We start from the raw sequence: 27,638 nt of genomic DNA on the forward strand, positions 1-27,638 counted from the left end.
AACAACTGGTCTGAAGCCCAAGTGCTTAATCCAAAAGACTTAGAATGATAGCTACACTTTAATCAAGTTACTACCAAGCAGTAATAAATACAATTGAATACTTTAAAGAATGCCTGGATTAGTGCTCAAGTTATACAAACAAAGCTAGATTCAGCAGGCCTGGATCTAGTCTATGCTACAGCAAACAAGGTGTACCAATTTCAGTAAGAAGCAGTTCAAATATGCAGGCACTATAAGCCTTTAACCAAAAATTTCCAGCTCAGATGGGCAGAGTCCAGCCTCTCCTCCCACAAGAGTGCAGACCACGAACCCTCTTAATGTAAAATAACTGGCTTGAAGCCCAAGTGCTTAACCAGAATTAATACACTTTTAGAATAACAGACACTGAGCCTTCAATCAGCAGTTCCCAGCTTAGAAGGATGTAAGCTACCTGTTCTGCCACTACAGTGCAGACAACAAACCTTAGAAAACTGGGAGAGAGGTCATTAGTGGTCACACTTGTAGTATACTGGAGAGATACATCATTGATGTACGATCGACCGCATAACAGATTGTGCATTTGCTGTAGTTCCTATGTAGAACTACTTCAAAAAGGTTTAAACCATTTTTAACTTGCAGGGAAACAGTGCTTGTATATCATGTATGTGACAACTAGCAGCTCATAAATGAATACTGTTGTGTTTCCAGGTCTATATTATAATCTCGAATGTATAATCCAAAGTGAGAAGTGAATTATGGGTGTAGAGTACCGAGACTTCACAGACTTCACACTGGAAGCTCTCTGTTGGATAGATGCTTGTTATTTTTCTTCACAGTAGGGCTTTGCTTACAGTCATTTTTGATAACATTAATATTGGAATTAGTATTTCATGGTGATGACTGTAATGATGGGCGACACTTGTTTTAATATTTTATATGCATGGTCAGCCTTATGTATAAGTGAACTAAACAAAGAAGGGCCCGTAAATGAGCAGAGGGATGACTTAGACTGTTGCTTGCCCAGGGGCATTTTCCTACATCATATCTATTTACTTCTAAGTAAGGAAATGCTCCTGTTTCTTAGAAGACACATTTATAAATCGATGTATAATGAGCATAAACGTACTCGTAGCTGAATGATGTCCAGTGGAGGAGGCACTGACTGTCCACTCTTTGCTTTGCCAGCAAAGGCAAGGAGTAGAGTGCTCTGTGAATTGAAAGTTCCAAGTAACAGAATCAAATGCCATTTTAATATCAAACAAAATTGTCCTTGCCTCATCCCATCCCCCCATAATGATATAAAAAAGCTACTAGATTCCACCAGCTCATTGCTATCGCTCTGCCTGGTTCCACCAGCTCATTGCTATCGCTCTGCCTGGTTCCACCGGCTCATTGCTATCGCTCTGCCTGGTTCCACCAGCTCATAGCTATCGCTCTGCCTGATTCCACCAGCTCATTGCTATCTCTCTGCCTGGTTCCACCAGCTCATTGCTATCGAGGTTCCACCAGCTCATTGCTATCACTCTGCCTGGTTCCACCAGCTCATTGCTTTTGCTCTGCCTGGTTCCACCAGCTCATTGCTATCGCTCTGCCTGGTTCCACCAGCTCATTGCTATCGCCCTGCCTGGTTCCACCAGCTCATTTCTATCGCTCTGCCTGGTTCCACCAGCTCATTGCTATCGCCCTGCCTGGTTTCACCAGCTCATTGCTATCACTCTGCCTGGTTCCACCACCTCATTGCTATTGCTCTACCTCGTTCCAGCAGCTCATTGCTATCGCTCTGGCTGGTTCCACCAGCTCATTGCTATTGCTCTGCCTGGTTCTACCAGCTCATTGCTATCACTCTGCCTGGTTCCACCAGCTCATTGCTATCACTCTGCCTGGTTCCACCAGCTCATTGCTACTGAAGTTTCATCAGCTCATTACTATCGCTCTGCCTGGTTCCACTAGCTCATTGCTATCGCTCTACCTGGTTCCACCAGCTCATTGTTATCGCTCTGCCTGGCTCCACCAGCTCATTGCTATCGCTCTGCCTGGTTCCACCAGCTCATTGCTATCACTCTGTCTGGTTCCACCAGCTCATTGCTATTGCTCTGCCTGGTTCCACCAGCTCATTGCTATTGTACTGCCTGGTTCCACCAACTGATTGATATCACTCTGCCTGGTTCAACCAGCTCATTGCTATCACTCTGCCTGGTTCCACCAGCTCATTGCTTTCGCTCTGCCTTGCTCCACCAGCTGATTGCTATCACTCTGTCTGGTTCCACCAGCTCATTGCTATCAAGGTTCCACTAGCTCATTGCTATCTCTCTGCCTAGTTCCACCAGCTCATTGCTATCTCTCTGCCTAGTTCCTCAAGCTCATTGCTATCTCTCTGCCTGGTTCCACCAGCTCATTGCTATCACTCTGCCTGGTTCCACCAGCTCATTGCTATCGCTCTGCCTGGTTCCTCCAGCTCATTGCTATCATTCTGCCTGGTTCCACCAGCACATTGCTATCGCTCTGCCTGGTTCCACCAGCTCATTGCTATTGTACTGCCTGGTTCCACCAGCTCATTGCTATCACTCTGCCTGGTTCCACCAGCTCATTGCTATCACTCTGCCTGGTTCCACCAGCTCATTGCTATCGCTCTGCCTGGTTCCACCAGCTCATTGCTATCACTGTGCCTGGTTCCACCAGCTCATTGTTATCGCTCTGCCTGGTTCCACCAGCTCATTGCTATCACTCTGCCTGGTTCCGCCAGCTCATTGTTATCACTCTGCCTAGTTCCACCAGCTCATTGCTATCACTCTGCCTGGTTCCGCCAGCTCATTGCTATCGCTCTGCCTGGTTCCGCCAGCTCATTGCTATTGCTCTGCCTGGTTCCACCAGCTCATTGCTATCGCTGTGCCTGGTTCCACCAGCTCATTGCTATCGCTCTGTCTTGTTCCACCAGCTCATTGCTATCACTCTGCCTGGTTCCGCCAGCTCATTGTTATCGCTCTGCCTGGTTCCACCAGCTCATTGCTATCACTCTGCCTGGTTCCGCCAGCTCATTGCTATCACTCTGCCTGGTTCCACCAGCTCATTGCTTTCGCTCTGCCTGCTTCCACCAGCTCATTGCTATCACTCTGCCTGGTTCCACCAGCTCATTGCTATCACTCTGCCTGGTTCCACCAGCTCATTGCTATCACTCTGCCTGCTTCGACCAGCTCATTGCTATCGCTCTGCCTGGTTCCACCAGCTCATTGGTATCGCTCTGCCTGGTTCCACCAGCTCATTGCTATCAAGGTTCCACCAGCTCATTTCTATCGCTCTGCCTGGTTCCACTAGCTCATTGCTATCGCTCTGCCTGGTTCCACCAGCTCATTGCTATAGAGGTTCCACCAGCTCATTGCTATCATTCTGCCTGGTTCCACCAGCTCATTGCTTTCGCTCTGCCTGGTTCCACCAGCTCATTGCTATCGTTCTGCCTGGTTCCACCAGCTCATTGTTATCGCTCTGCCTGGTTCCACCAGCTCATTGCTATCGCTCTGTCTGGTTAAACCAGCTGATTGCTATCTCTCTGCCTGGTTTCACCAGCTGATTGCTATCGCTCTGCCTGGTTCCACCATCTCATTGTTATCACTCTGCCTGGTTCCACCAGCTCATTGCTATCACTCTGCCTGGTTCCACCAGCTCATTGCTATCGCTCTGTCTGGTTAAACCAGCTGATTGCTATCTCTCTACCGGGTTTCACCAGCTGATTGCTATCGCTCTGCCTGTTTCCACCAGCTCATTGTTGTCACTCTGCCTGGTTCCACCAGCTCATTGCTATCACTCTGCCTGGTTCCTCCAGCTCATTGCTATTGCTCTGCCTGGTTCCACTAGCTCATTGTTATCATTCTGCCTAGTTCCTCCAGCTCATTGCTATCACTCTGCCTGGTTCCACTAGCTCATTGTTATCATTCTGCCTGGTTCCACCAGCTCATTGCTATCACTCTGCCTGGTTCCACCAGCTCATTACTATCTCTCTGCCTGCTTCCACCTGCTCATTGCTATCGAGGTTCCTCCAGCTCATTGCTGTCACTCTGCCTGGTTCCACCAGCTCATTGTTTTCACTCTGCCTGGTTCCACCAGCTCATTGCTATCACTCTGCCTGGTTCCACCAGCTCATTGCGATCGCTCTGTCTGGTTCCACCAGCTCATTGCTATCGCTCTGTCTTGTTCCACCAGCTCATTGCTATCACTCTGCCTGGTTCCACCAGCTCATTGCTGTCGTTCTGCCTGGCTCCACCAGCTCATTGCTATCGCTCTGCCTGGTTCCACCAGTGCATTGCTGTCTCTCTGCCTGGTTCCACCAGCTCATTGCTATCACTCTGCCTGGTTCCACCGGCTCATTGCTATCGCTCAGCCTGGTTCCACCAGCTCATTGCTATTGCTCTGCCTGGTTCCACCAGCTCATTGCTATCGCTCTGCCTGGTTCCACCAGCTCATTGCTATCTCTCTGCCTGCTTCCACCTGCTCATTGCTATCGATGTTCCACCAGCTCATTGCTATCGCTCTGCCTGGTTCCACCAGCTCATTGCTATCATTCTGCCTAGTTCCACCAGCTCATTGCTATCACTCTGCCTGGTTCCACCAGCTCATTGCTATCACTCTGCCTGGTTCTAACAGCTCCTTGCTATCATTCTGCCTAGTTCCACCAGCTCATTGCTATCACTCTGCCTGGTTCCACCAGCTCATTGCTATCGCTCTGCCTGGTTCCACCAGCTCATTGTTGTCATTCTGCCTGGTTCCACCAGCTCATTGCTATCACTCTGCCTGGTTCCACCAGCTCATTGCTATCGCTCTGTCTGGTTCCACCAGCTCATTGATATCACTCTGCCTGGTTCCACCAGCTCATTTCTATTGCTCTGTCTGGTTCCCCCAGCTCATTGCTATCGCTCTGCCTGGTTCCACCAGCTCATTGCTATCACTCTGCCTCGTTCCACTAGCTCATTGCAATCGCTCCACCTGGAACATAGTCATTTCGTCCCTCTTCAATGATATTAGAGAATATCTTCTTTAACCTTTAGCTTGCATATTTGCCAGGATTTTAATATCAACATTGATCAATGAAATTGGTCATACATTACTAATTTATGAAAATACTTCTGTAGTTTTTGGTAATACCACTATCACTGCATCTTTAACTGTTTAAATTGCCATACTCAGCAATGTTATTGTAAATGCCTGTCAAAAGGGGTGATGCTTATCAGTCAATTTATAGAATTTTCCCTGAAAGCCATCTATCTCTTCTGCTTTTCTTGGTTTCAAACATTGCCTTTCTGGTCACATGCTCTAATATTTCGTTATCTAAATGTAGTCTGCCTTCTCCTCTAAGACTTTTGGCACAAGCTGCCATTTAATCTCGTCTGTCTTCTGGGTCACCTCTACTTGAGTACAGTTCAGTATAATATTTACAAAAGGCACCTCCTGATGTTGAAACCCCTTTTTATTATTGTACCATCTTCATCCAGATCCTCATCTATAGTTTTAAAAGGGTCTATATTAGATAAATGAAAGTTTATCTTACCGAACGCTGACTTGGGTGAAAACCCGGAGCCTGAATCCGCAATTGTGAGATCGCAGTACAGTGAAGATGGGAATATTTGCCCTTTCCTCACTGTAGTGTGATCTCAGAAGTGGAATATATATTTGGCGGGGGGTGTGGGGGGGTGCAGTCCCCCACAATTGCAGTTTCGAGTTCCGGGATTTTTGATCATGTCACCGTTTGGTAAGATAATCTTTCATTTATCTAATATAGACTCTTTTAGAAGTACTCCATACCTTAAATGCTCATGCAATCGGCTTCATGCTTCCTTCTGTGTTGTGTCACCAATAATCTCGCCTTTTCATTAATTCTGCTTCTGCATTTGATGTTTGCAAAAAAAAATCTAGTTCTTGTTTAAGTAACATTTCTCTATCCATCAACAGGTCTCTCCTTTCCACTGGCTAGAATTGCTCTTTGAACCTGCTGTAGCTGGTGCTCCCCCTCCAATTATTTTTGCCATCTCTGTATTTTCCATCTCTTTTCTCTTTCCATTAAGTCTCCTCTTATAGGAGCTTTGCAACCTTCCCAACAACTAGGATGCGGCTGTCAAATTAAATAAATATTCCAGCCTATTACATCCTTAACCAACCTTGCAAGAGTAACTCTGTCCTTCTCATGTGACCATTTATAACGAGCCTACCTCCTACATCACTCCTTCAAAGAATCTAGCAGGAGCTGGAGATGCCCTATCACTATAATACAGTCAAACGCATGCCTTCCCTTATCTCTAACTTCTTTATCACTCCTTGAACTTCCTGTAGGACCAGTGGATCCTTTCTGCTACCTGATGTAAACAAGTTTCTAGAGAATGTAATTTCTACCCTAGTCCTGTATCTGCACCTCCACCCATCACACCATCCTGTCAGTTCCAGCCAAGAATAAAGTACCTGTTGTACTGTTCTATGTGTTTCCCCTTTATTGTATAGTCTAGTTAGTAAAACTTGTAAGACTAAAGTTGCCCCCCCCCCCCAAGTAGTGTGAATTGGACATCACTAATTAAGTATTCCTATGTTTCTAGCATATTTTCAGATAATATTAAATCATCACTGTTTGGTGTCTATATTCTCTACAACCCATCTTTGATTATTTAGTGTACCTGTCCATAAGCTCCACCTATCACTTCCACTTATCCTAATGTCTCCACCTGTAATGTTTAGTGACCTGTGGAATAGTAACACCCCACCTTTTTTCCCTCTTCCTAGTTTATGGTCTGCAAGTGCTTTATTATACTGCTTTGATTTCAGGTGTTAAGCATCTGTAATTTTTAATTTAGTTTATTTTCAACATGGTACCTGCTCTCTGTATCCTTTGTAATATTTTTGTTCTTCACATATAGTGGGTACCACTTCCTACAAACCAGATTGTTACTTTAAAGTGAGATGTTAACCCTTTCTGTCCTGATGTATTAATTCAGGGCTCTTGAGAATCATACTGAGCCAAATATCCCCATTCTGAATATCAAGTGACTTCTCATAGGATAGGAAACACTTCACACACCTAGGTATCAATGCCCAATGGATGAATTTGGAGGCTAATTTAAGCGAAAGGTAACTGCCTTGTTTTCTTCTTGCCACAGGGAGTACATGTGATCAAAAACTAAATAAACCATCTGAGTTAACTGCTTTACTATCAACATTCATTTATGACAACATTTAACAAATCTTAAACAAATAAGCAAATTAAGGTAATAATTATATTTTTTGATCACAGGTGGTGTACCATATCTATGTTTCAATATTTTATATATCCGCATGCAGCTTTGCTTTGCAGATTTTGCTGCATCTCTTAATAACTGTGTTATAAAACACACTTTACATTATGGAAATAATCTTTAGAAAAGATACACAATACTACACCCATACTTGGTTAACATACATATCTGCCACATAGGTATAGCCCCATGTAGTCCAATTTATTCTGCTAACATGCTCTTGTGGGCCCTATGATGTGAGTCTTCTCTTATTTTCAACATACAAGTGGTTAGTTCTTTGGGATCCATGGACTATAAGTCCCTATTTTACATCCGTTTCAGTGAAAAAAATATCCATAACATTTTCAGCATAGTATAGACAGTCTACAGTAAAGGGAAATTTTGCACATATTTCTGGAATGCATAAAGCTGAAGCATTTTAGAAAGTTGTCCCACAAGCATCATTAATCTGCACTTCTATCAAGCTTGTCCAAATACCAGGGGTACCAGCAATGGTCGTCAGCATTGTCAGAAAAGCCAGGGAAAATCTCTGACCAAATATTTCAGTCATTCTGCTGTGTAGGAAAAATGAATCTTTTGTATCAGCAGTTAAGAGAAACAAAAGAATTAGGCACTCACTGCTGTGGAGTTCACTCACTAAGCAGCCATCTTTCTGAGACAACATTTTTTTTAATAAGAGTGGGGCATCTAAGATATAGACAGATGAATTAGCTATAATTGTTGGGTGTGCCTGTGGAGGAAATTTTCTAATTGCTGTTTGCTGATTATTCTGACTTTGCAGGATTACTGTGATTTGTGTGAAGTGACTTGAAATACTTTAATGTGTGCAACAAAGTTGAAATCATTTATTTATTTATTTGTCTTTGTTTACTGGGAAAGTTCGACTGGGTAATACCCAGAGGCCTGGGGAGAAAACCTGCCTTGCTTACACTGCAGTATACTAAGTTTCAGTCAAACATGGAGTAGTTACATTTCTATTTACATTTATATACAAACAGTAGTTACATTTCTATTTACATTTAGAGACAAATAGTAGTTACATTTTTACATATATATTCTAGGATTTTACAGAAGTAGAAGTTATTAAAGAGAAAGAACACATACAATGTAATGGATTGTACAGGCAGCAGTTATGTATAAAAATGGATTTGTCATTTCAGTAAGAGGTTGAGAATATTATGTTTAAGGAGAGTATTTGGATAGTATTGTATAATGTAAACATTTTAACCCCGTGATGAGCATGTACAGGACCAGGATTGGTTAAGATGTTGTTTAAGCAGTGGTTTAAAACTACTGAGCTTGTCAGAGTTTTATTTGAATGGGAATACAATTCCAGAGTTTAGCAATGCATTGGGAGTAGAGCGAGCCTCCTGCAACATTATTTGACTTATTTGTAAGTAATAAGAATTTGTTGCTAGAATGGAGGTCTCTTGCTGGACAGTAGGGTAGTAATAAGTTTTGTAGTGCAAGGCATGTTTCTGGATGATGAATGAGTTTGCGTGCTGCAGTCCATTGTAAATATGTTAGTTGTGCGGATCAATCCAGTTTAATTACTTTAAGCTAAGACAATTTGGGTCCTATGAGGGAAACTGGTAGCAAATTTAGCTATTGTATTGTAGCAGGAGGCAAGTTTCTTCCTCTGAGTATTGTTTATGTTTGTTAGGATAGGAGTGGAGTATGAGAGTCTGCAGTAAGAAGGTAGTGGCTAGAGGTTTTCTTGCAGTATCTGTAAGGAATCCATGGATCCTATAAAGGGACCCTAGTTTCTGGTGTATAAATGTAATGGTGTGCAGTGTATGGTGGTCATATCTGAGACTGTCATCTATTATAACGCCTAGAGGTTTACTGTGAGTTACAGTTTCAATGACAGCATCATTTGCTGACTTTCCGGTAAAAGGTTGCTTTTGAGTTTGGCAAATTTTTGAGGTGAAAAGCATTAACTTAGTTTCCTTGGGATTGAGTAGAAGGTTTGATTCTTTAAATCAGGTTTCTACAGAAGATAGAGATTTTTGGGTAATGTCTTGGAAGTTATTTATTGTTGAGGCCACACATATTAATTTTGAGTTATCTGCATACTGAACTAAACTAGCATGGTGAGTGGAGGTGTGGAGGTCATTAATAAGTATATCAAATAGAAGATCCAGGATAGATCCCAGATGGACACCTGTAGTAACTGGTTGAAAGGATGAGTAGGCATGTTGCCATTTAATGGTTTGTTGCCTTCCAGATAGGTAACTAAGGAACCACAACAAGGAGTATTGTGAAAGTCCTATTGAGGAGCGTTGAACAAGCAGTTGCTGGTGCGATACACTATCAAATGCCTTTGACAAGTCTAAGAACATGGTGGGCACAATCAGACCACCGTTTCTATGTTTTTGTTTATTATACTGGAAAAATGTAGTGCAGTAGTGATGCTATGCTAGGGCCGAAAGCCATGTTATGTTTCTGTCAGCAGGTTATTTGAGATTAGGTATTTCATCAGCTGCATATGGATGCATTTCTCTAATATTTTAGAAAGGGGAAAGAATCGCTATCAGTCTGTAGTTATTAAATTCTGTAGATGTGCTACCTTTGTGCACTGATATGATGTAGGATTTTTTTTCTACAGTGATGGAATGTATTTTTCTGCTATGAACCTATTAATTAGTATGGACACAGGGAAGGCTATAACTTCTGCAACCATTTTTAGGTAGTCTGATGGTAGTTGGGCTACAGCTATAGAAGTAGTTTTTAGTTTAAGGAGCAACTTCCTGATGAGTGATGTAGGTACTGGACTAAAACTGATTTTAAAATTGATTTTAGCTGTTATATGGCTATCAGTTTTTCAGCCCAATCATATATCAGATATAGAATTGCTATAACTATTAGGTGAGGGTGTGAACTATCTGTAGATGAATGCAACCAACCCTGTTGTCATTTGCTGAGTTTAAATAGTCAGTGATCTGACTTTTGCAAGAGTAGTGTGCATATGCATAAAGTATGATGGAATAACTTGTTATTGTGACATTTATGCAGATGATTTACTCCTGTTGTTTGATCATTGTTAAACAGTAGTCGCTGAGCTAGTGTGATAAGACTAATGTCAAACAATATAAAATCAGCGTAAAACCAGCATTATTATAGCACACACGTGTGACTGTGTGTGTGTTTGTGCGTTTGTGTGTGTGTGTGTGTGTGTGTGTGTGTGTGTGTGTGTGCATGTGTGCGTGTGTGCATGTGTGCGTGTGCGTGTGTGTGTGTGTGTGTGTGTGTGTGTGTGTGTGTGTGTGTGTGTGTGTGTGCATGTGTCTGTGTGTATCTATCACCGAATTCCTGACATTCAGTGTAAATAAAGGCCTAGTGTCTCTGACACACAAGGCTGTTCAAATAGACTTTGACACAGGCTTAGTTTAACCTCTGTCCTGAATCACATCTACTGTATAAGTGACTCTGCTTAGAGTTAATCACAAAGGACATTGTTGCTTCTGCAACGAGGGTGGGAGGCTGAGGACAGTGTGGTCATTATTACTTTAATTTATCTTACAATCAGCCCTCTGAGGTATGCAAAAAATGCACAACTTTTTAGGTAGTCTGCTATAGCGTGGCTTGTGTAGGGATTGGACTGTGTAGTCATTTCTTCATCTTCCTCCCAAACCTCAGACATGTGCAGAGAAGGTCACTATAGCTAGTCTGGGAGCAGTTTTCTATTCAGGTGCAGCGATTTGGAGGACTTCACTGTGATTGGTATTATTTTCATTTCCTCACAATCAAAGTCATTTTTAGGTGTAGGGGTGAGGGGCTACGCTGTTATATACATATGACTGTAACAATATGAAATGCATTATTATGCTCTATTTGTTATTTTAATTTTGACTAAGTCTGACGTCAGCATAGTCAGTCTCCGAATAAAGAATGTTAGCTGAAATATTCACTCTGCTGGCTTGGCTGAGGCTGATGACTGAGTTCCACACATAGCTTGAGTTTATCAATTATCAAAGTGCTTCTGTTGTGAGGTACCGTGCAGCATTTGCAGCATAGGTATGGCACAAGCAGATTGAAGATATGCATGTGCACAGACTCAGCAATCTGTTTGGTTTACACTCACTGCGTACAGGTACAACATTTTAAGATAAGAGTGTCTGATATTACAGTAAAAGTTTACACAGTTCTAACAGCAGTAAAGTTAGCAGAGTTTTCATGTTTGTAAATGTGGATATGGGGTATATGGGATGGTGTTTATCCCTGAAAGCAACAGATTTAATCACTTTCAACAGAAGTTTCTGGTGCCTCATCAGGAACTTGTGATGTGGAATGGCTTGAACTTGTAGGGATGCAGTCTTTAGCGTTCTGGTTGTTTATTTTTTTTCTAGTCTTTTCTCACATCTGAAATGTCTCTTATGTCAGTAGTTGCAATCATTGTCTTTTGCACAGGCTGACATGGGTTTAGCTCAGGCTGGCATGAATACAGCACTGGTTGGCATGGATTCAGCACTGGTTAGCATGGATTTGGTGTTGCTGCATGGACTCATCACTGGCTGGCGTGGAGTCTGTGTGGGCGGCAAGGATTCAGTACTGACTAGCACGGATTCAGCACTGTTTAGCATGTATTCAGTGTGGCTGGCATGCATTCAGTAATGGTTCGCATGAATTCAGTGTGGCTTGCATGGATTCCGCACTAGTTGGAACGTATTCAGTACTGACTATTATGGAGTCAGTGCATGTTAACATAGATTCAGCACTGTTTGGTATGGATTCAGTGTGACTGGCATGGATTCAGCACTAGTTATCATGGATTCAGTCAGCATTAGTTGGCATGGATTCAGCACTGACTGGTATGGTGTCAGTACAGGTTGGCATGGATTCATCACTAGTTAGCATGGAGTCAGTGCGGCTGGCATGGATTCAGCACTAGTTGGCATGTATTCAGCACTGACTGGTATGGAGTCAGTACAGGTTGGCATGGATTCAGCACTAGTTGGCATGGATTCAATGTGGCTGGCATGGATTCAGCACTGATTATTATGGAGTCAGTATAGGCTAAAGTAGATTCAACACTGTTTGGTATGGATTCAGAGTATCTGGCATAGATTCAGCATTAGTTAGCATGGATTCAGTGTGACTGGCATGAAATCAGCACTAGTTAGCATGAATTCTGTGTGGCAGGCATGGACTCAACACTGACTAGTATGGCATCAGTACAAGCTAACATGGATTCAGCACTGGTTAGCATGGATTCAGTATGGCTGGCATGGATTCAGCACTAGATGGCACATATTCAGTACTGACTATTATGGAGTCAGCACAGCCTAACATGGATTCAGCACTGTTTGGCAGGGATTCAGTGTGACCGGCATGGATTCAGCACTAGTTAGCATGGAGTCAGTGTGACTGGCATGAATTCAGCACTAGTTAGCATGGATTCAGTGTGGCTGTCATGGATTCATCACTAGATGACACATATTCAGTACTGACTATTATGGAGTCAGCACAGCCTAACATGGATTCAACACTGTTTGGCAGGGATTCAGTGTGACCGGCATGGATTCAGCACTAGTTAGCATGGAGTCAGTGTGACTGGCATGAATTCAGCACTAGTTAGCATGGATTCAGTGTGGCTGTCATGGATTCATCACTAGATGGCACATATTCAGTACTGACTATTATGGAGTCAGTACAGGCTAACATGGATTCATTACTGTTTGGCATGGATTCAGTGTGGCTGGCATGGATACAGAACTAGTTAGCATGGATTCAGTGTGGCTGGCATGGATTCAGCACTAGTTAGCATTGATTCAGTGTGACTGGCATGGATGTAGCACTGAGTGGCATAAATTCCACACTGTTTTGAATGGATTTGGCATTAGCTGGCATAGATTCAATCAGTCTGGTATGGATTCAGCAATGGCTGGCATGGATTCAGTACAGAGATGGATTCATTGTGGCTGGAATAGATTCACCACTCATTGAGATGTATTCAGTGTAACAATCCTTTCTACTTCTTCCCAGTTGGAGTGGTCAGCACTAAATATGGTTACTTCTAACAAGGTTCAAATATGGCCTTTATCTATAAAATCTGGATCAGGACGCTTTCATGAGGCTCACATAAATGAAAGATGCCCATTGCACCCTTTGCAACTACTTGTACCTGGGAATAAAAGATATAATATGCCTAGATAGAGCAAAGTAATATTTAATAAAAACATTATTAATTATTTGTAGCACGTTTTACATAATTTAGGTGGAAATGACATGGGGTAACCTGTAAACATGCATATTACTGCTAGTACAAAGGCATGCCCTCATATTTACTTGCACATAGTACACATTTAAATTCTGAAATGTTTAAACAGAACTGCCAAAGATACCAGTTTGGGCTTAATTTTCTCTCCACAATGTAGAATTGACAGATAAAGTAAGCATTACATTATTGCTAAAAGACAGAAGTAAAACTTAGGAGAAAGTAATCTTTGGGAAATCATCTGTTTGTCTGTATCCATTTGTTCAAAAATCAGAAAATTCCCTTGTTCTTTCAGTCACTGTTAGACTCTGAGAAGAACAAGAAAGTGAAATTTTTATCACTTCCCCCCCATTTCTTATACAATTTCAGAGATAGTATGTGTGTGTGTGTGTGTGTGTGTGTGTGTGTGTGTGTGTGTGTGTGTGTGTGTGTGTGTGTGTGTGTGTGTGTGTGTGTGTGTGTGTGTGTATCTCTATGGGTCTACTACTATTTAATGAAAACATGATTTACTGAATCCCACATCATGGAACACAAACTGTGGAAAGTGCAGTTGAATGACATCTCAGTACACTGAAGATGACTTTATTGAAACAAAAAAAAAAACACAAAAGGAACCAAAATGCACATTTTTGCATCCCCCCACAACCCCTACATATTATATGCACCAACTCCAAGATCGCACTACAGTGGGAAAAGGGTAAATCTCCTTATCCCCACTGTACCGTGATCAGCACCAACATGCTCTGACTGCTAGACCAGATACATTCCCGGTAATGGTGCAAACAACTAAAAGACAAAAACTGCACCTGTTCTGCAATACCACTCCAGCCGCAGTGATCCATGTTCAGAGAAGTCAGCTTTGATGTACTGAGGTTTTGTTCAGCTGCACTTTCAGCAGTTTGGGTTCCACGACGTGGGATTCAGTAAATCGTGTTTATTAAATAGTAGTAGATCCATATATATATATATATATATATATATATATATATATATATATATATGTATATATATATATATTTATACACATACATATGTGCATTATTTCATTATCATCTTATCATCATCAACTCACTTTTTTTCCATTTTCTGCATAGGTCTTGGTATCATATCAACTGCCACCATCTCTCTGTATTCAGTGGCACATCTGGCCATTTGTTTGCTATATGGCCTTGTTTCCTCTTGCCTTCTTCCTGTCTGTCACAAATCTTCAACAGATTGTCTTTTGCTTTTTTGCACATGTACCCAAAACACTGTAATCTAAACTCTTACCATTTCTAAAGTTGGAGATACTTGGGCTTCTGCTCTGATAGCCTCACTTCTTCATCTGTCCCACAGTGTGCATCAGACCACCAGTTTCTAACACTTCATCTCCATCATGTCTTGCTGTCTCAGCTGCTCTGCCTTCATGGCCAGGCTTCTGTTGCAGACAGTAGTACTTTACTTTTCATTTTTCTTGGCATTTTTCTGTCACATACACCACCCTTGACACTCTGTGCCATTTGGCTACAACCCCTCTGATTCTAGCTTTGACCTCCTCATTCTGACTTCCCTTTTTCTCAACTACCCCAAGCTGATACTTGAGGCCGTTAACCTATTCCACTAGTTTCCCTCCTATCTTAATTTTCAGCTTCTTCAGATTCCCCAATTTGCAACCATTACAACTGTTTATCTGTACTCATTTGCATCCCATGTGCCTTCAGTTTTGCATTCCATTCTCCTCTCATTTACTAAAGTTCTGGTTCAGATTTTGCCTGTTATGGCAAATTATTTGCATACAGCAAATTTGTTGATCTGTTACCACTGACCTGTTTGTTAATGTAGTCCATCACCAATATGAACAGCAGCGAGCTCAAAGCTGAACTCTGATGCACACCCACTCCCAGAGGGAAACCCTCTAACACCAAACTTTGTTAACACTTGAGTCATTGAGTCCTTGTGCATAACTTCAGTAAATCTACCAAAGGTTTTTTGACATCAAACCAGCACAGGACTGTCCAAATCAGCTTTCTTGACACCCAGTATGTGCCATTTATTTATATATATATATATATATATATATATATGGGTCTACCTGATAACACCGACACGAGAAAACACCAACAACGAAATCACAGACACCACAAAACAGAAAGTTCAAAAACACGAAACTTCACATGCCCGACAAACCACAATCCCAACAATCAACAAACAAAACAAATCCCCTGTCCAAAAAGCAAACACACAACACAAGCACACCAAAAACCTACACTAAACCTTACATACACAACTATCTATGCACTAACCTTAACCCTAACCCTAAGGTCCGCCACTATCGCACACTCACCTAACCCGCTCCCTAACCCTAACTCACTTAATCCGCCCCAAACCCTAACTCCACAATTACCTTAACATGTCGGTGTTCTCAGCGTTGGGATTTTCAACTGTCGATCATCTCCGTTGTCGATCGTCCGGTGTCAGTGTTCTCGTCATCGGCGTTTTGCAGTTTCAGCATTATCAGGTAGACCCATATATATATATATATATATATATATATATATATATATATATATATATATATATATATATATATAAATGGCACATACATACACATATATATTTATAGTATGAAGGTGTAAGGGCTTGACTTCCCCATCAGACCATGTGTGTGTGTGTGTGTGTGTGTGTGTGTGTGTGTGTGTGTGTGTGTGTGTGTGTGTGTGTGTTGGAGCTTGTCCTACTGCAAAAAAATTTTTTGTATTAGTGACCTTGGCAGTTTTGTTTTGGGTTTTGACCTGCCAAGGTTTTAGATTCTTTTGGGTCAGTTGACTGTGTATTGATTAAACAAGATTACATTCACTATCATCCACCTTTTCTCCAAGTGTGTCATACTGAGTTATTCATAATAAATGTAAGGCAGTAATCCCTTTGGCATTTCAAGATGGTCAGCTAAGGAATAGCAGGGTCTATATTAGATGAACGAAAGTTCATCTTAGCGAACGTTCACATAAGCGAATATCCAGGTACTCGAAACGACAATTGTGGGGGGCTGCACCCCCACACCCCCCGCTAAATATATATATTGCACTACAATGAGGAAAATGCAAATATTTCCATCTTCGCTGTACCACGATCTCACAATTGCAGTTTCGAATTCCGCAATATTCGCTCATGTGAGCGTTCGCTAAGATGAACTTTCGTTCATCTTATATAGACCCCAATAGCAAAGGTAATCCAAGTGCAAAACGTAACCTTCCTTTCCCCAAGGTGTTTTCTCATTTTTAGTCACTCTGTTCTGTAAACAATAGGAAGTTCTTTAGTTGTTGTACTCAAAAATTATTTACATTAACTCTTAATTGGCATTAGTAAAGTATTTTTTAACCTGGTTATTGGATTATTTAAACAGAAATGATGAATACATATATGTCTATGAGAGAGAGTGGGTAGGAATATGGTGTGGCCACAGAGTTGTACAGGTAATGATAGAAATCATCCTTTATGCACAAGCCTTGATGGTGCCCTCTGTGATCTCATGGGCACAATAGTGACAAGAACAAGAAAACAACATTATGTGGCAGCCTTAAAGAACCAGGAAGCATGTATGCTGATATATTTTTGACCACATCATATATACATATGAATAGAAGGTCAGTTGGGGAAAGCAGTAACGTAAGTAAGAGGAATGTAAGAGGGTTAGGGTAGCAGGTAGGTAGCATTGGCACACAAACACATAACACAGACAAGATTGACAGTAGAGGTGCTGACACAATCAGGAATGTGGTATGCAGTGGAGAAGGATGTCCAAGACACACATAGGAATGGTAATAGTGATGGGGAGGGGACAGGCTTAGACACAAAGGGGGGGGCACTAGGATGGGTTTAGCAGTGGTGCTCAACTGTTTTCCCTGACAACTGCAACTCAATGAGAGATTATTCCCCATCCTGGCCTCCCTTACCACTGAGCCCCAGCTCTGACATTATTGTCAGTGCATGCCAGGGACACAGCTTCACAAGTCTCTGAAGGAACGTCTTAAGCTGGCTGATTCAGGCATCTAGCTGCTCATCAATAATGTCCCCCACCATATCATCCAGCTACTGTCAGGTGACATACATGTTCACTGTTGCTGCTTGCTGCAGGTGTTATTTCAGCACCTTCCTGAGCATGGTCAGAGGCAGTGTGCACCACTGCTGCTGTTGCTGGGGTGATGGAGGTGATTGTGGCATCTGAAATCACCACTGCCTGCAGTGTTGTTGTTGTTGGTGTAGTAGCCACTGATGGTAGGGTGATAGGCCTGGATTGTAGCAGGATTTCCAGTCTAGATGTTGCTACATATAAAAGTAAAATAAGCAAAGAGAAACACAATAAAAACATGCATGTATAGAATGGAAAATATAGCAAGAAAAAGGGTGGGGGAGAGAAAAGTACAAATAAAGTGAAAAAACGCAGGAGCATCATCATGAGTCTGATCACCGTACCTGTACTATGATACAAAAGTCATGAAACAACCACACCTCTGTAATAATGATGTGCCTACATGCAACCCCCACAGGATTTGGAACCATGACCTTCAGCATCAAAGGTACTTCATTTACATACTGTGCTATAGCAGCAGTCACAGAAAAGCATTCAGGGAAATGCACAGTAATTGTCCCACATACATTTGCAGAATGAAAGAGATGACACCATGCAGCCCTTAGGAGACTTGAACCAACAACCTTCAGCACATTCAACATCAAAGGCACTTGATTTACATACTGAGCTATGGCAACAGTTCCAGGGAAACACAAAGTAATTTTATCACACTCTTGCAAAATTAAAGAGATGACAGCATGCAACTGCTAAGTGACTTGAACCCACAACCTTCAACATTTTAAAGGGATGTCATTTATATGCTGAGCTACAGCATTCAGAGAGAAGCATTTTGGGAAGCATACAGTAATTTTGTGCCACACACTTGCAGAATGAATAACTAGAAGAGACAACAATGATTCTTTGGGACATTATCATTGGGATCGAAATACCTTTTCCTCTGCCATCTAGTGTACAATGACACTTTAGATGGCTTGCATGGCCAATCCCAAAAAGGCCGATATAAGTACATATGGCAGTGGATGTACATAACAGCTGGTAGTGTGAATTACAGTAAACTAGCCTGTTGCTGTATGATGTAAAGCATCAGTGTTAGGCAGTTGTTTCTACCCATCTGCGATGTCTAACCGATACCCTAAACCCAGTACTAGCAAAAAGGAGAGATTTGAGAGCTTTAAAGGGGGAGTGAGATGTGATTATCTATTTTTTGAACAGACTAAAGGTTGGAAATAGGAGAAAAAAGATAAGCAAGTGTGATGCCCATGCCCCAGCCCATCAATCAAGGAGCCTCAATCCTCACCACTAACACCAGAGAGGGCATCTCATAAGAGAGGAAAGGATAACAGATACACACAGTAAAGTGCAATTTCCCTTAACAGCACACAGAGATCACAATCAGTCCAGGGCTGGTCACTCCCTTGCTCCCCAGGTCCTCAATAAGACTTCTTACTGGCACAGCTATAGGGCCCAGATCTCAGCCTAGCTGGCAAGCTAACCTCCAGTACCCTCTCTGTCCAACCAGTGCTTCATGTCTCTTCCCAAGTAGCTGACTCACACACACACTTTGAGAGAAGTGTTTATACAATTTCACAGACACTTCTGGGAAAGGCTGACACAGATTCTCCAGGTGTGCCCCTTTACCCAGACTATATGGTAGTAATTACTGCCACCACCAGCTAATAATTATCAGCTACCCAAAGGCCCTTAAAAGGGTGTCCAGTTATTACTGTGCAATATTATTATCCAATAGTAGTGTAACTAAGCAATCAAGGCTTATTGGAAGGGCTTAGTACAAGATCACTTATAAGCATGCAATGTACTCTAGAGCTTAATTTATCTCTACATAAACTAGCCACAGATGAAAAGAGTTTTAAAATATTTAATAATAAATACTAAAAACACAAGACAATACTACTACACCACAGTGTTATTCAATAGTTCACAGATCACACAGAAACTTAAAATAATTCAGTAGTTCAGTTCTGACATAACAGAAAAACACTTCAAATCTTTTCTAATTTCCTAGCTATTGCTACAAGAAAACATACTTCTAGGATAACTTACTTAAGACAACAGGCAGTGCTGAGTTAGATGTCCAGGATAAAAAAATGCTTAATAATCTCTGGTTCTCACTGTTTAAATTGAAACTCCAGTTCTGATAAACATTACATCATCTTTTTCACCCTTCCTGGAGTTCCCAGGCTACACATTAACTGCATTTACATTCTTTTACACTTAGAGCAATAAAGGACATTCCACATGTAAATTCTGGTCATTAACTTTAGACTTAAAACAATAGGCAGGAAGCCCCCATCCTGCCGGACTGGAGTAGACTTGTAAAACATCAAAGGCAGTGATGAAATAATTTTAATTTCAAAGGACCAACAAGAATTGCTAGACTTAGCTTTCTTTACAGCAGCTGGCAATGTTGCCACATTGTTTTAAGTTCAACATTCACAGTATTTACAAATAATAGAATTATGTGCGCAATTCTATCTGGCTAGGCTGGCAGCCTTCACCCATCTCTACCCAATCTTCACAGCAACAGGGTGGAACATAGGGTGAACAATTATTGAATGAGCGGTATGGAAGTCTGGAAGTTTGGGATACATTTCATTTTGTGGAACAGGTGTCCATTTTTCATGTAACAATAGACGGCTAAATTGGTGAAGTAAGTAAAGGAAATAAGAGGAAGGTAAGGGGGTTAGATTAGGAAGTAGGGGAAGGCAGACAAGATTGATAAGGGGTGTGATAAAACAAAACAGCAATACAAGCCTTGTTTTCAGTAGGTTTTATCAAGTAACTGTAGAGAAAGACAGTCAAAAGCTGACAACTTTCATTCCTTCAGTGTGAAGATTCTTTTTCAAGAGGATGCCATTTGATGTAACCACAATTCCTGGAACCTTTCAGTGCAAAATGGGTGACTTGCTAAAATGGCTTAATGGTGTTGCTTCAATGGATGACATCATGTCCAGATAGAAGCATGAGTTGACATAAGAGACAGTGCTCCAAATTATTAAAAATTATGAGTAGCAGTAAAAGCAAAGGAAAAGCTGCTTTGGAAAGACTTATCTCCTGCACTTTGGTAACAGTGTAAGTGTAGTGGAATCAAGATCAGAGCAATAATAGAACTAATTATCGCATCATGTATAACTGAATTAAGAGAATGCCTAGGCATAATTAACTTCCTGGATGAATTTCTACAAGAACTCTCCGCTGTGCTAAGTGCATTAAATGACTTTTTAAAAAACAATGCACATTGGTTGTAGTGAAATGCTCAAGCCAAGGCTTTTAGCAGTTAAAAAATGTGAATTCATATCCATTACTAGCATATTGTGATGTCAACAAACTCTATTATGATGTCAACAAACTGACAATGGTAAATACAGATGCTAGTAGCAATGGCCTAGGTGCTGCATTACTTCAAATTAATTAACAGGTAGCTTGTTGCCTGCTGCTCCAGAATGCTAACAGATGCTAAGCAGTGATATTCACTGATCAAAACAGAGTGCCTTGCAAGTGTTTGTGCATGTGAAATATTCTCCAGATACCTTTTTGTGGTTACAGACTTTTCAAATCTAAGCTTATCACAAACTAATAGTCCCACTATTTAATTCCTATATTACAGACAAAGTGCTACTAAGGTGTCAAAGACCCATTAATGACACTGAGGGGATCTAGTGCCTGAGTGATCTATCTCCCAGAAAAACAATTATAGCAGACATGTTATTCAAGAAATCGTATATGTGACCAACTATTATCAGAAACCACAGATGATGTTTTCGCCTATGTGCATGGTATAACAGCAACCAGACCTGTGATTACTGAGACTAAAAACTTTAAAACAAGCTACCAAAATTACCTTGAGTTGCAAACTGTTATTCAATATGTTTGAGATGCATGATCAAATCACTGGATGCAAACAAGCATCTCTCTCTCTCTCTCTCTATATATATATATATATATATATATGTGTCTATATATATATATATGTATATGTATATATATACATATATCTATATATATATATCTATATCCGGATCCCTATCAGATGATAGAAATTGCATTTGACTAAATCTTATTTGACTGAGACCATAAGACTGAAATTTCAAAATACTGAAAAATCACTTGACTGAAACCCATAATACTGAAATCTTACAATGCTAAATTTCAACATACTGAATTGTAAATTGGATGATATAAAACCAGAATAGGAGGTGGGCTATCCCTCCCACACAACCCCTAACTATATATACTAACTCCAGGATCGCACTACAGTGGGGAAAAGGTATATGCCCTTTTCCCACTGTAGTACGATCTTGGAGTTAGTATATATAGCTAGAGGGCTATGGGGGGCACAGCCACCCATAATGGGGGGTGTGGGTGGCGTAGACCCCCACCAATTTTGGTTTTATATCGTCCACTTTAGAAATCAGTATGTTGAAATTTAGCATTTCAAGATTTCAGTATTATGGGTTTCAGTCAAGTGATTTTTTTTAGTATTTTGAAATTTCAGTTTTATAGTCTCAGTCAAATGAGTTTCATTCATATGAGGTCTCTATCATCTGATATGGATCCATATATATATATATATATATATATATATATATATATATATATATATATATATATATATATATAGTTCCACTTTATAATCTTGAAATGCTGAAATCTCGAAATTCAGCATTTTGAGACTATAAAGACGAAACCATATAAAACCGAAACTTCACAAACCTGAAACCATAAATCCCGAACACACAGCATACACCACACCACACAAACCACAACACCCACACCACAAAACAAATAAACACAACAAACAAAACGCCAGACATGCACATACCTACACTACACAAAAGCAGGGGGGCAAGCCCCCCTGCACCCCCATACCCCCTACTTATATATACTAACTCCAAGATCACACAAACAGTAACAGGCAGTACACTCACACCCAGACATTCCACAGTCTCTCGCGCACCCACCCACACACACACACATCACACATACACAGAAATGCTACTGAGATTTGTCTGCATACATCAACTGGACATAAGCTGATTTAAGTATATTTTCTGCATTTTATTGTGGTTTTATAATTTGGACTGATTCCTCAGATCTAGCTCTGTTGAAACTGTCTTCCCCACCCCCTCTCCCTGTTCTTGGTTGTAGTTTAAATTTGGTGGCTTTACTGTAGATTTGATCTAGGACAGTCCCATCTCTTTACCGCATTCTATCTAATAAACCCTTTCTGCACTTGCTTTTAGTCCTTTTTAATTTAATTACATTTTTTCAAACTGTGTGTGGACTAATATTGCTACATACTCAAGTGTGCCAGCTTGCACTGCATGTGAATTGTTTTTACTACTGTTTTTGATACTTTTCTAAAAAAAAAAAAAAAAAAAAAAAAATGTATCTGCTTTTACTGTATTTGTGTTTCTTCCTACTTTATTTTGCTGTCATCTTAAAAGTACTCAGTTGTATTTATAACTTCTTGGTGCAACTCATTCTAAGCCTTTTAGTTTAAGCACTTGGGCTTCAGACCAGTTGTTTTACATTAAGAAGGACAGGTAGCTTACATCCTTCTAAGTTGGGAACTGCTGATTGAGGGCTCAGTGTCAGTTATTCTGAAAGTGTATTAATTCTGCCAGTTATTTTACATTAAAAAGGCATTCTTCAAAGTATTCAATTGTATTTATTACTGCTTGGTAGTAACTTGATTAAAGTGTAGCTATCATTCTAAGTCTTGGGCTTCAGACCAGTTGTTTTACATTAGAAGGTTTGCACTGTGGTGGCAGGACAGGTGGCTTACATCCTTCTAAGTTGGGAACTGCTGATTGAGGGCTCAGTGTCTGTTATTCTAAAAGTGTATTAGTTCTGGTTTAAGCACTTGGGCTTCAGGCCAGTTATTTTGAGAGGCTGGACTCTGCCCTTCTGAGCTGGGAATTCTGGTTAAAGGCTTATAGTGCCTGCATATTTCAACTGTTTCTTATTGAAATTGGTACACCTTGTTTGTTGTAGCATAGACTAGATCCAGGCCTGCTGAATCTAGCTCTGTTTGTATGCGTGTTGTTTGTTTGCTTGTTATTTCTCTGTGGATCCCTAGTGATATCTGCATTGCTTACTGTACTCATTTCCTGTTTCACTTAAAAGAAAGTTACTGTTTGTCATTTTCTTGCTCACTAAAGGCACTTGCTCAGCACTACACTCACAAAATCTCCATTGGCCCTTTTTTCAATTATAAAGGAATTCCCAATACTATTCTAGCATGTCCAAAGGTCAGTTGTCAATCTTAGCTGGTGAATCTGGGAATCTTGAGGCAATGTTACAACTGCCTCATGTACACAGACAACCCTCTCCTCCTCCCAATAAATTCCAACACATGAGAGATGCATCCATATAGCCAAACTGGAGGCTAAGCTCTCTCAACTCAGTACTGGGTCAGGAGGCACACTCAGTACAATTCCAGTCTCACATAGACATACCACGACAGCAGACCAAACACATAAACACACAAAAACATACCGTAGGCTCTAAATAAAACTGCTAAGCAGCAGAGACCTCCAAAGCAGACACGCACAACCACTACCCCAAAACACGGCAACACATAGCTCACAAAGCCAGTGTGCTTAACAGTCACAGCCCTTAAGGCTAAACAACACCTGATACACTTGTAATAGGTGACTTATCATCAGGCACACTGATGTCCCGCCACCAGGCTGAACAAGGAGAAGGTCACGTGAGCTGCCTGTCGGGCACTAGGATCCGCCACATAACACAAGCACTCAGGTCACCCAAGGCAAGTACAAATATGACTCAGTCATTGTCCATGCTGGTGTGAATGACCTGAGGACTACATGAAAAGAGACAGAGGAGCTCTCTGAGCATTGACCCTGACCTTGAGTAGCATCTTATCACCAAGAATGATGCCACAATATGAAGACAAGATGATCAATTTCAACAATTGGCTTAATTATTGGTGTCATTCAAAGGGGATCAATGCCTGTCAGCCTGGGATGACATGCTCGACAAGCCACGATGGCCTGCACCTGTCACCCCTGGGCTGATATTGGCAAAGGCTCTTGCTACCCCATAGTGCCTTTAGGCAAGGCTCAAAAGACAAACCCGCCTCCATAGGTATCACATATATATATAAACTAAGAGTAATGCTACTAGAAGTCTAAACCTCAATATGCATCTATATATCCTTAGCATGGATATATCGATATATATAGTAACAGAAACCTGTCTACGAGAGCACACCAGCACTACCAGGTTATACCTCATACTCATGCTTTTCCGCCCCATTGGACCGACCCACAATATCAATATTCATCAAAGATACCCACCTCCAGGTTGGTGGCACAGCACAAGCATCAGAGACTATCCATGTGCAACTAACAGTGGGTAAATTGCCAGAACACTGGAAAATATGAAGGTCTCTCCAAACACCATTATATTGGGCTAGAATTTATAAAGCTATGGAACAACTTGTTACCACTCGAAGTGTATCCCCCACTTCTCACTGGATGTTCACATCCCGACACCTTTATAAATGCATTGGAGGAAGCTACTAAATGATAGTTCATTTCATATGATATTGTTAACTTTTGATGTAATATTGCTTAGTAAAAGAAAAGTAAGAGGGGGGCTTCGCCCCCCCACACCCCCCTAACTATATATTCTAACTCCAGGGTCACACTACAGTGGGGAAGGGGGCATATTCCATTTTCTTTCTAAGAATACTTGTCGGGCAAATGAAGTATCGGGCAAATTAAATTTCAGTCATTTGGTCTTGGGCAAATGGGTGTCAGGCAAATGGGAGTTAGGTCAAAAGAAGTAGACCCATATATATATATATATATATATATATATATATATATATATATGGTTCTACCTCACATAAACGAAACACCACAACACCGACAACGCAATCACCGAAACCACATAACCAACAGTACAAAAACACGAAATCCCACATGCCCGACAACGAAATAGCCGACGGTACACAAACACGAAACCTCATACACTTCACACACCACAATCAACAACCAAAACACATTCCCCATCCAAAACCACATACACACAAGCACACCAAAATCCCTACAAACCCACACTAAACCTCACATACACAACTACCTACAACCCTAACCCAAACCCTAACCCTAAGGTCCGTCACTACCGCACTTACCTGACCCGGCTCTAACCCTAACTCACTTATCCGCCCCTAACCCAAACACAATCACTACGACACTTACCTGACCCGGCTCCTAACCCTAACTCACTTATCCGCCCCTAACCCAAACACAATCACTAATGCCAGACACTTACCTGACCGCTCCCTACCCTAACTCACTTATCCCGCTAACTTAAAACACAATCACTACGACACTTACCTGACCGCTCCTAACCCTAACTCACTTATCCCGCCCCTAACCCAAACACAATCACTACACTTACCTGACCCACTCCCTAACCCTAACTCACTTAACCCACCCCTATCCACACTTACCTTACTCGCACCCTAACGTCCGTCACTACCGCATACTTACACAGCCTTTTCCCATGTCGGCATCCTCGCCGGTGCTTTCATCCGTCGGGTCGGTCTTCTGCTTGTCGATCTTCTAGGTCCCGTCGCGTCGGTCTTCTGCGCTGTCGATCTTCTGGGGCTCGCGATTTCCCTGTCGATGTTCCGGGGTGTCGTTGAAGTGAGGTAGAACCATATATATATATATATATATATATATATATATAGTGTGTGTGTGTGTATATGTGTGTGTGTGTGTATATATATATATATATATATATATATATATATATACTATACTATACACATATGTGTGTGTCATACCTTCCAACCGTACCAAATTACTCGGTTTTTACTAGTTTTGAGGTCCAAATAATGGGGTGCCACAATTTCCAAGTGGCACCCCATAATTTCCAAATTTCCCGGCTTTTTTATTTTAAAATTTTTTTTCACTTTTTTTGAGCTAACATCCTCACAATCTGTCGGAATTGATCTCAAGGGCTCTTTTATGTGTGTGTGTGTGTGTGTGTGTGTGTGTGTGTGTTTATATATATATATATATATATATATATATATATATATATATATATATATATATAAATAAACAGTCTGAATGGAAATTGCCGTACAGCGTGGAACAGAAAATGTACTGTTTTCCTCATCGTGGTGTGATCTTGGAACTGGTAGATTTATTTAGCGGGTGGTACGGGAGGTGCAGGCAGGCTTGCCTCCCTGCAAAACCGTAAAAAATAATCATTTTCATTTTTTTTTTACAACTTTGATGTTTCAAAACTTCGATCTTATGGTCTTGACTATTTGCAGTTTGAAGTTTTGAAACTTCGAGCTTGTGAAGAAGATCCATATATAAGTGATATATATGCTATTAAGTCTAACTGCTGCAGATCATGATGGCTTATTATTGTATCAAGATCAAATAGTAACATCCTTATCATAGCATAATAAGTATTATTTCAAATACACAAAGGAGATTGGGTTACACAAAATTTTAAGAAATAGTCATAATGTCTTTGTGGTAGCCAAACTTAAATAAAATTGTAAAGCTCATGTCAAAATGTCATTTCTGTTTTGTCCGTAAATCATCTCAGAAGAGAGGGCCATTGATACCTACAACCTTACCACAAGGTCACTGGCAAAGCTAGCTGACTTGTATATGTTGGAAGACAAATGTTACCTCAAAGTAGTGGACTATTACACACAGTATTTACTTAATCCATGTGCAAAAAATTACAAGCCACCAGATAATAGCCAGTTTCAAGACTGCATTCATAAGATATGTAATATCCGTTGAACTAGTTATATTGGTACACACTTCACATCAACTTAAATTGCAACAGTTTGTTGATGACTGTTGATTTATTCATAACTACATCAAGTTATCAATATGAGTAATGAAATGGTGACAATGAGAGAGCAGGTCAAACTGTAAAAAGAGACAACCTGATCCTCACAGACATCTAATGTTGTATCAAGCTACTCTACACATTGCCACAAGAGTAAGCCCTACATAGCTAACACTACTCCTTAAAGTTCCAAAGGAGTAAGCCCTGCACAACTAATGCTACTCCA

This window comes from Protopterus annectens, chromosome 13.part0, assembly GCF_019279795.1.
Source record: "Protopterus annectens isolate FY-2018-M chromosome 13.part0, PAN1.0, whole genome shotgun sequence".
Taxonomy (NCBI): domain Eukaryota; kingdom Metazoa; phylum Chordata; order Ceratodontiformes; family Protopteridae; genus Protopterus; species Protopterus annectens.